We start from the raw sequence: 10,857 nt of genomic DNA on the forward strand, positions 1-10,857 counted from the left end.
AAGAAAAAAAAATACAGTCGACCAGTACAGAATGAGGAAACAAGAATTGAAAAAAATGAGGAGGGGCTTAGAAACCTCTGGAACAACTTTAAATGTGCCAACATCCGAATCATAGGGGTGCCAGAAGGAGAAGAGGAAGAGCAAGAAATCGAAAGCTTATGTGAAAAAATAATGAAGGAAAACTTCCCAGATTTGGCAAAGGAAATAGACATTACAAGTCCAGGAAGCAGAGAGAGTTCCAAACAAGCTAGACCCAAAGAGGACCACACCAAGACACATCATCATTAAAATGCCAAAGTTAAAGATAAAGAGAGAATCTTAAAAGCAGCAAGAGAAAAGCAGAGTGTTACCTACAAAGGAGTGCCTATAAGACTATCAGTTGATTTCTCAAAAGAAACTTTGCAGGCAAGAAGGGACTGGCAAGCAGTATTCAGTGTGATGAAAAGCAAGGACCTACAACCAAGATCACTCTATCCAGCAAAACTATCATTTAGAATGAAAGGGCAGATAAAGTGCGTCCCAGACAAGGTACAGTATTTCCTCACATATTGCCAGTACTACATTCTAGACCCCCCGCGATAGGTGAAAATCCGCGAAGTAGGAACCTTTCGTTTATTTTAGTATTTATATATACTTTAAGGCTTTATAAACCCTTCCTACACATTTATAAACCATTTCAAGTTCCTTATTAACTTTTCCCACTCCCTTATTAACCTTTCCACACTTTTAAAACACTGCTTACATTCTTAAACATATTCTACACTCTTAAACCTATGTAACTTTAACAACATATGTATACAGTACTGCAAAATCCCGCAATATAGTGAAAAATCCAAGATAAATAATTAAATATAATATTTTTTTAAATCTCGCGATACAGTGAGGCCACCGTAAGTGAACTGCAATATAGAGAGGGACTACTGTAAAGCTAAAGGAGTTCATCATCACCAAGCCATTATTATATGAGATGTTAAAAGGACTTATTTAAGAAAAAGAAGATTAACACTATGAACATTATAATGACAACAAACTCACAACTATCTACAACTGAATCTAAAAACTAAAAACAAAAACAAACTAAGCAAACAACGAGAACAAGAACAGAATCATAGGTATGGGGATCATTTAGAGGGTTATGAGCTGGGAGGGGGCAGGGGGGAAAATGGGGAAATGGTGCAGGGACTAAGAAGCATAATTGGTTGGTACAAATAGACAGGGGGAAGTTAAGAATAGTATAGGAAAGGGTGAAGCCAAAGAACTTATATGCACGACCCATGAACATGAACTAAGGAGGGTGGGATTGCTGGAGGGACTGGGGGCACAGGGCAGAGGGGAGCAAAGGGAAAGAAAAATTGGGACTACTATAACAACATAATCAATAAAATATACTTAGCCTCCCCCCACCAAAAAAGAACAAAACTCCAAATATAGTTTATATTTCGATAACTGTATTTCAATGACTGATTCCCTTTATCGTCCTTTGTGCTTATTTTAGACATTAGGAACATCATTCTGAGAGGTGTCCATAGGCTTCACCATTTTGCCAAAGGAGTGAGTTTATTGCCCACAGAAAGATCAAGGACCTAGAGCAGTAGCCAGAAAAGGGGACGCTCTAAAAACAAAGATAGGTGGAGTTCCGGTTCAACATCCTTTTCAGAAGACACAAAGCCCTTTGTCTATTGACCTGGGCCAACTCAGAACAGTATGGGGACAGGGGAGATGGATGAGAGGAGAGCCCGGGAGACAGAGAGTAGAGGAAGGTCACAGCGACACGCCCCATCCCCAACCCCCAACACATTGTACAACCAAATCTAAGCACATCAGTTAGAGCTGAACCAGCAGCTCTGAGACCTCAGCCCCTCCCATATGTACCTTTCACTCTGCAGCATCAGCTGGCTCCTTACAGGCTCAGCAACTGTCTGCTAAAACCCCCCAGCCCGCTCCTAACAGCAAACACCTGCTGGGGAGCTGCTCTGCCTGTTGAAAAACTTCTGGACCCCAAACAGCTTCCCCTCAGGAAGGTCATGATAAACTTTATGGTCTTTGTTTAATGACTCGACTGCTATTTGATCACTGAGTGTATGACCAGAAGCTCATTGTAAATACCAACTTGAACTTTGCAGTTTCCCTGTTTCATTAAGAAGACTAGCCATGTGTCAAGGACATGTTGACTCTGGAGCCACCTCATTTTTTTAAGTTGGTCCTGGGGGTTGGAAGGGTGTGGGCAGGAGCCAAGAGGAAGGATTGTGGACCAGAGTGGAGAGGCTGTGCTGGCAGCGGCCTGCCCTGGAACTGGCAAGGCCGGCCCAGGCTTGACCTCTGGGCTTGCCAGGCTGTCGCCATGGGGCTCAATCACCAGGTTTACTGCACCAGGAATAGTCCCCTCGTTGCCCCGCCTAATGTGGGCCGTTTAGGAAGATCATTGCTGTGTAAGCCTCCAGTTTCTCGTCTGGTAAAGCTGAGGTTGACAAAGAGCCAGAGTAAGGAAAGAATACTCTCCTCATTTTCCCTAGGAATCCAGTGCTGTAAAAAACAAAAACAACAACCCAAAAACCAAAAAACCAAAGCAAACAAAACAACCCTGTCCCTCATCTACTTACTGAAGTGCAAATAGGTGCATCGCTGGTTGGGGGAGGGGTAAGGAAGAAAAAGTCCCCTTGCATGAACCACTCATGGTAAGAACATCATTACTAACTACTAGAAAACCCGGCGTGACCTTGGGTAACTCCCTTGTTCGAGTGTGCCTCAGTTTCCCCACTGGGAAGTGAACCAACTACTGAAGATCAGTGGACCCAGGAAGAGGGAGGAGGCAGGCCGGTGGGGGTCAGGAAGCTGGGCTCAGACAGAGAAACTGAGGGAGCAGTGAGATCTGAGCAGGCGGGGGACACCTGGCCAGGGACAGACAGGACTCTCAAGATGCCAGTGTCCCACCAGTTGAGGTTCTAACCACAGCCCTGCTCCCGGTCCTGGCAATAAGTATGATTCGATAGATTAGGAATTAGGAGAGAAAGGAAGAGAGCCTAAAACAGGGTAATGAAAGAAATAGTCAAGAAAAAGGGGCAGAGAAACTTTAGGAGGTCAAACTGTGACTTGACCACCGAAAGGGAGGTAGGCGTGAGAAAGTGGAGGCATCAGGAGGCTTGTCTGACTTGTCCGCTTGAGTGGTTTGCTGATGATGGAGCCATCGACCAAACCCGGGAGCACCGCGGGCCCAGAAGCCCCGGGTGGCGGGCAAGTGCGGGGCTGGGTGTGCTGAGTGCGCTGAGTGCTGAGGTGCCTGAGAGGCTCGGGTCATTGCTGGGTGGCAGCTAAAGCCAGAGAGTTGGAGGAAGTGCCTTGGGATTCACACACACACACACACACACAGCCCACGTTGGTTGAGAACTCAAGTGCTTGGAGAAAGATTTGAATAGTCTTTCATCTCACACACCAGTGCTGCTTCCGTATAAACACTGGCACCATAAATAAATGGCTCTATTTATGAAACTGCTGACCCAGAAGATGTGCATGTGATACCAGGGCTGACCAGGGGCTCTGCTGGGTCCCGCGGCCAGAAGGCAAAGGAGTGCGGACTCAGATAGCTCCGCGGTGGCGGCCCATCAGGGAACATTTCCTTCTAGTGATCTCTTGTCTTCTCGTGGACAGCTTCATCCTGAGGCTAAGTTCCCTCACGCCTGTAAGGATATATTCTTCCATGTTCACACGCAGGGAGACAGATTTCTGAGGCAACATTCCGAGTAAGAACCTGAAGATTCACCTCAACATGCACTGCTTAGGCCATACAGCCCCTCAAAGCCCTGGCTGTGCCCAGAGGAATGGGATGTGCTCCCTGCCCCCCCATCCCTGTCTGCCCCCAACCCCACAGGAGCCCACCCCGGAACTAGGACTGAGGTCAACTCCCTCCTCCAAACGTGTGGTACATGGGGAAAAACTGCAGAGGCGCATTTAACCGCGGGCACACCGGGCTTGCGCCCTGGGCCCCGACTTCTGAAGGGCCCTGCGAGTTTACAACTTGTACATAATTAAAATTGCACGTATAAAACCAAACTTGGTGTCATTAGAGAAAAGTGTAAAGTTGGGGTTTTGCAGGGCGAATTCCCAGCAGGCAACGAAATACATTCGTTAGACAAAGTGTCTGCATCTGCAAACCCAAGACCCTACCTTGTCCGGAGAGAGATGCTGAGCCTTCAGTTTTAGAAGACACTGAATGTTCTGGTCCTCTTTCAGCAGGGTGGTGGGGGGGGGGGTGGGGGGGCGGGGGCAAAATAATTGATTTTTCATTCAGTTCTGGGTTTCAGCCACCCATCACCAATGTGTGAATGATTCCAGAATAATCTCTCCAGAACTTCAGGGGGTGTCTGTGGTCTCTTAGGGAAGGAGTAAATGGGAATGGCATTAGGTAAGAGCCTAACATATGGGTGGTACTATTGTTAGCATTTTCACTGGCCCTAAATTATTTAATTTAGTTCCTTTGATCCTGGGAAGCATCTTATTATCCTCAGTTGACAGATGAGGGAATCATGCCCAAAGAGGTTAAGCAAATTACCCAGGGGTGCAAAGCTCGTTCTCGGCACACTCCCAGTATTAATCAGATTTCTCAACTGCTGGGGTTGTGTTAGCTGAGTCAAAACTTGGGGAAATGTGTCACAAGGACCCAAGGGTGGCTCATGGAGTCTGAGAGCTGAGATGCAGGTGGGAGAAGAACCAAGGACTAAAGAGCCACCAATATTCTCCTCTTTCATCTTTGCTCATCCGTGCGTTTCTGCTTCCTTCTTCTCTCCTCTCCTCCTGCAAACACTTTCTCTGCTTCTTCAGAACTTGAGGCAGAAAAAGCAGCCACTTAAATCTGTCTTTTTCTTTCTCCTTCTGTTCCAAAATCCTAGAGAAGGCACATCCACCGGCATAGGGGGTGAGTGACATTATGCACAGTGGCTGCTCGCCTGGCCCTACTCTGGTGGCTGGCAGTTAACTGAGGCCACGAGGAGGAGGCGAGTGGATAACCCAGCCACAGGGAGCAAACCTCTGTGCGTCCAATCAGCAGGTGGGTTGCTGTGAAGGCAGCTTTGGGCCTTCAACTTCCTTCCAATAGTTGCCCATTATTCCTCTCTCCATGGACATTACATCCAAGCAGCCCCAAAGTGGACTGAGAATCCTTAAAGAAACTGTTGGGACCTGGGAGTTTCCTGTCACATCGCAGTTTGATGAAACCCTGGGGCATTTCCTCCAGCATGGCCTTTGGTTTCAGGTCGCCTTCGGGTAGTGGATTCCTATGAAGAGTCAGGATGAGCCAGCCTCTGGGGGACCAGCAAGGCCTTGTCGGGACAAACAGCCCTGCTGACCCCTGGGTGGCCAAGGAGCTGATGGCACTTGTGTTCTGTGCACAGGTCAGGGCTTGTTCCTACCTGGCCTCCTGTATGAGGATGCAGATCTCACTGCCTGGGTTAATGGTGACTTGAACCTAACTCATTTGATATGCAAATCCAGGGAGAGCAGGTCCCTCAGAACTGGGGGTCATGGGCAGCCCAGCGGCCTCTCTCTGGCACAGCTCAGCCCAGGGGCGCGTGCCTGTTGTCCACTGCTCACAGTCACACACAGGTTGGCCCAAATCAGCATGTGCCACTTCCTAGCAGAGGTAGAGTTGGGCCCCCTGTCAGCCCTGAGACTGCCTTCTGCGACCTTCCTTCTGAAGTCAGCCTTGTCTTGGCTGATGCAGTTAATGCTTCTAACACCCAATGGCCCAGGCTTCTCTCGAGCTGCAGACCTAGTCATGCAGTTATTGCCTGTTGGACATTTGCCCTCGTGTGTGCACCACACAGGGCATCTAAAGCCAGGTCCTCGTCTTTCACATAATTTGCTCTCCCAGCATCACTTCCGTCAAAACCTGCTCCTCCTGCCAGACTCAGTTCTCAGCTGATGATTCCCACCAGCCACCTAGCCGTTCCAGCTGGGGAGTCATTCGCCATTCCTTCACTAAGACACATTTGAACCTCTGCCATAGGCCAGATTGTGCAAGGCCCTAAAGGCCAAGACATGCGTCAGTGCAGGTAAGATGCTCACTGGCTGGTGGAAACCCGTCTGAGCAAGTGCTGATAACACCGGCAAGGGAAACAGCTCAGCCCAGGTTACTGGGGGAGGGGTGGAGTATCTGACCGCGTACTGGGATCAGGAGACTTCCTGGAAGGGGTGACACCTGAGTTGTGTCTAAGAGAAAAGAGGCCTTTCAGGCAGATGTGTCTGTGTGACAAAATAAAGAGCACAGGTGTCGGGGACTGTAAGGTTGATGCTGCTCAGAGGTGAAATGCAAGGCGAGGGGCCTTGAGCGCTGAGGCAGGAACCACACACAGCAGGAGCAGACTAAGAAGGGCTTTTGTGGGAGAGGCGGCATGCTAGCAAGACTGCATTTTGTCCTGCAGGCAATGGAAAGCCATTTAAAGATTTGGGACTATGGGAGAGATGGATGGTGAAAGGAACTGGTCAGGTTTCTGTTGTGAATGACTCACTTTGGAGAATGTGGCAAAGTTTGCATATGAGGATGGGGAGAGGGCGGGTGATACGAAGCTGGAAGTGTGATCTTGAAAAAGCAGACGATAGAACCGGAACTAGGGCTGTGGAGAAATGGGAGACAAAGGAAGGACTGACTGACCAGACGCAGAGGAGGGAGATGGATGAGTCAAGAATGACTTCCCAGTTTCTGGCTGGGGAATTTTGGTGTATGGTGAGGCCAGCAATGGAAATAGGGAACACAGGAGGAATAACAACTTTGGAGGGAACTTGATGAGTTCATATTTGGACCTATTGAGCTTGAGGGCCCATGGGATGTTCAGGAGGGAAAATTCAGGAGGAAGGGTTCAGCAGGAAGCTGGAAACTCAGGCAGAAGCTCGGGAGAAGTTGGACCTGTTGGTATGCATTTGTGAGTTGTGAGAACTGATCAAATAGTAGGAGAGGATGCTGTCACTCCAGGGAGAAGGCGCATGCAGGACGGGAAAACCAGAGGCTGAGGAACAAGTCATCGTGAGCCCTGATATTAAAAGGGACAGGTCAAAGAAAAACTCAGGTGAGATAAGAAACTCAGAGAGAAACAAGGAGGATGGAATGAGAAGAATCATCATGAATCCGAAAAGCACACAGCTTTCAGAAATGAAAATATGAGCAGTATCATATACCACAGAGAAGTCTAACAACAAGGACTGGAAAGTGTTCATTCAACTTGACATTTAGGAAGTCACTGGTAAACTTGCGATTGGCAGGGGCAGGTCTTGGTAGATACAGTAACCCCCAATCTCACTGTACCTGTGTGTACATGGAAGAAACATGGCGGGCTGGGTGGGGGTGGGGTCGAGTTCATATGCAAGAATCGTTTTTGATCAATATAGAGAAAGCTTGATTTCAAAGATAAACAAAGTTGCATTTTAGAATACAGCAGAGAAGGGCAGGTGGGGTCGGGGGAGAGAGGAAGGAAGAGAAATAGTTCAAGTTAAGCATTCAAAAACCATTTAAACTGGTATATGTCCGACTCAAGTGTGGAATCATACAACACTGCTTTGGAAGGAATGAATCTCTGGGCTGTAGTGATCCTGCACTGTCCTGAGAAACAGGTTTCCTTAGGCATCCTTCCTGTAAATAAAAACATTAAAGCACATTGTGGATGTTTATAACCACATCACTCCACCTGTACAGTAACAAGCTTTTTATTTGGAACTTGGTTTTGTACAATAGTGCCCCCTGGTGTGGGTGTCATGCATAAATACTTATTTTTTTTTATTAGCACAGAGGCAATTTTCTAGAAAAATTATTGTTCACTCTTTAACTTATAAAGTCTAAAACACAGATGTTCTGAGATGAGGGAAGTGTTTGATTTGGGGAGCTTGTCTAAGTTTTATGTGATGCGACACTGGGGATATTCGATGTACCTGGTATGGCTCATTTACAATGACTAAAATTCATTTGCCTGCATACTTTGCACAGTCGTGGTTCTTTCAAACGGGCCGTGGAGTGAGTGTAAGCATAAGAGCACAATGTTTGTCAAGCTGAACCACTTGTATAATCAAGCACACAGACCAACAGAAAATTACTGACAGCCCAGATGCCCCCTTGCCCCTTCTCCTCCTTTCAGTCACTGCAGTCCCTGCCAAGGATAACCACTCTCATGCCATCTCATTGCATAGATCCATTTTACTTGTTCTTAAACTTTCTATAATTGGAATTATCAGTATGTACTCGTGTCTCAGTCAATGTATTTGTTGAGATTTGTCCATATTGCTGTGTAGTTTAGTTCCTTCCCTTTGCTGTCATTGTACAACTTAACTATAATTTATCAATTTAATAGTTGATAAAAATGTGGGTTGTTTCCAGCTGGGTCTGTGAGTTTCCTATGAACATTCTTGTACACAGCTTTGGTGCATGTGTTTCTGTTGGGTATATACTCAGGAATTCCTGGGTTATAGGGTATTTAACTTCAGTAGATAATTTCAAGCAGGTTTCCAAGTTGGTCATTCCAACTTACACTCCCACCAACAGTGTATGAGAATTCCAGTTGCTTCATATACTCACCAACACATGGTATTGTTAATTGCTTTATTTTTAAGAAACTGTTTATTTTCCATCAACCTCATTTCCATTCTGTTTAAGAGTTTGTGGAAGAACAGCTTAAGATCACTCAGTGGTTGTTCCTACCCAATCAGTAGCAGCTGAGTGCTCTAATGTTGAGTAGGAAAGTGCTGGACAAGCAGAGGGCACCTGCGCCTTCAGACCAGTCCAAGAACTCAGGTTCCGAAGCAGTGAACTTGGGAGCTAGAGCCATGTCCACTCACCCTGAAATGCCTCCTCTTTCCAATCTCATGATCTCTGTAGAAGCAGAGATAAGGCAGAACCTCCCATGGGTGTTCATGGGAGATGGTGCCACATGTGTACAGAACCTCCTGGGCCAGCAACCACATCAGACCCATGGAGTGAGGCCCCTTGTTGCCAGGGATGGTGATGTCCAGATAGCGCAGAGTCTGTGTCACACAGAGCAATGGCAGGCAGGTTAACATAAGACGCCTCGGTGAGAGGCTGGTGCTCAGCCCTGGGATCAGTAAGCACCAGAAGCTTCGGCTCCCGGAAGGCCACCTGGACCTGGTTAGGGAGGGTTCCAGGAGTGGCTCCAGTGGCAGCCGCAAACCTCAGCACAACTTGCTGGCCAGTATTCCTGGGCGACATGAAATGACATCAGCGGGGTGTTCAATGGCAACAATGGCCCGAGCTGCCAGCAGAAGCTTCTCTTGGGTTCTCTTCAGCTTTATGATACAGAGGTCATCCCTGCTCCTTTTGCAAATGTACTCTCCCTTTTGGAAGTCAAGGTTGGTGCCACCTAAGTAGGTTCTTGCTGCAGGGAATTTGAGGACATCCTCCTCCTTCATTTGCAGGACATCAAGGGCTCTGGACACTGTGTAAGTTTCCCTTTAAGGTACGTGGGAGCCAAGACCAATGCCATATGGGTCCCTTGCATGGTCATGTGGAAAGGTGTTGATCTTAACAGACATTCTGATAAGTATGTCATGTTTTTTAAAGACAGTTTTAAGATGTAATTCACATATCATACAATTCACCCACTATTTTCGAAGTCAGTATATTCCATGGCTTTTGATAATACTCACAGAATTGTGCTTCTATCACAATTTCAGAATGTTTTCATTAACGCCCCCAAAGAAACCCCACACTCCTTAGCAGTCATCCCCAACCCTCTATCCCCTCAGCCCCAGACAACCACAATCTACTCTCTTTACAGACATGTTTTTGACATTTTACATAAGTAGAAACATACAGTATGGCCTTTTGTCTGGCTTCTTTCACTCATGGTCCCCAACCCCCCCATTCATATTTTGATTCAACAAAGGAACCATCATGAATCAAACTGAAACACAAGTTGCAGGTTTGCTCCCATTTACTCATCCTTTTAAAAAACAAATGCTAATTGCTTCCTTACCTGATGGTACATTTCCTAGTTAACTTATTTTCAAAAGCATACTAGGGAAGCTGTGCTACTTGAGTCAATTTGCAAGCATAACTGAGGTTTATTCTTGACTGCAAGAATGAGCCGAAGGTAAAGGAATAACTCCCCTTAACATTTTCAGGTCAAAATTATTTTGGTCATGCTTTATGAGAGGTAATTCTGGACTTTTGAGTTCATTTGTTGGAACAGATTCAATGATTTTCTGAGATAGGACAAACATCCTACAGCTGACCTCTACACAGGCCACTCAGTTCCATTCAGGTGAAAACACATGGACATAGGGGAGATGTGCAGACAGAGGAAGAGACTGGAGTTACGTGTCTACAAGCCAAAGAACTTCAAGGACAGAGACATGGAAGAGATCTTCAGAGCTTCTGGAGAAAAACCAATCCCTTGATTTTGGATCTCTGGCATTCAGAACTCTTGAGAATAAATTTGTTCTACTCTCAAGTCTGAAGAAGCCTGGCATAAGCCGCACAATAAAAGCCTGTGGAGCACATTCTGGGGCAATGAGTCCTTATGAAGGACTCGAATCTCTCCTTACCTTTTGGGGAACAGAACTGACTTTGAAGTCACTTTTTCCTTTCTTTCTTGTTTCCCCAACTAAAATCTAGTGGCTTGGGTGACAAAGAAATCCATTATCTACTTATGTTTTTCTACTATTCAATAAGCTTAAGCCACATGTATGTCTAACTTGGCTATCTTTTTGGCCTTTTAAAAGGTATCATCATGTACCATGTTATAATGCTCATTGCTTTTGTGTTTTTAAGATGTTTACACAAATACAGAAACGAAATCTGAATTATAGTCTAAAAATTAAATCTGGCCACAAGTAGTTCAATAGCTCTATCTTCCTGTTAGAATC

General features: G+C 46.2%; 1 pseudogene; it reads right to left on the reverse strand.

Moving 5' to 3' along the window:
- Positions 1–8,561: 8,561 nt before the first annotated feature.
- Positions 8,562–10,857, reverse strand: LOC150013393 (small ribosomal subunit protein uS2 pseudogene; annotated as a pseudogene).

This window comes from Furipterus horrens, unplaced genomic scaffold, assembly GCF_987537825.1.
Source record: "Furipterus horrens unplaced genomic scaffold, mFurHor1.1.pri manual_scaffold_4, whole genome shotgun sequence".
NCBI lineage: Eukaryota > Metazoa > Chordata > Mammalia > Chiroptera > Furipteridae > Furipterus > Furipterus horrens.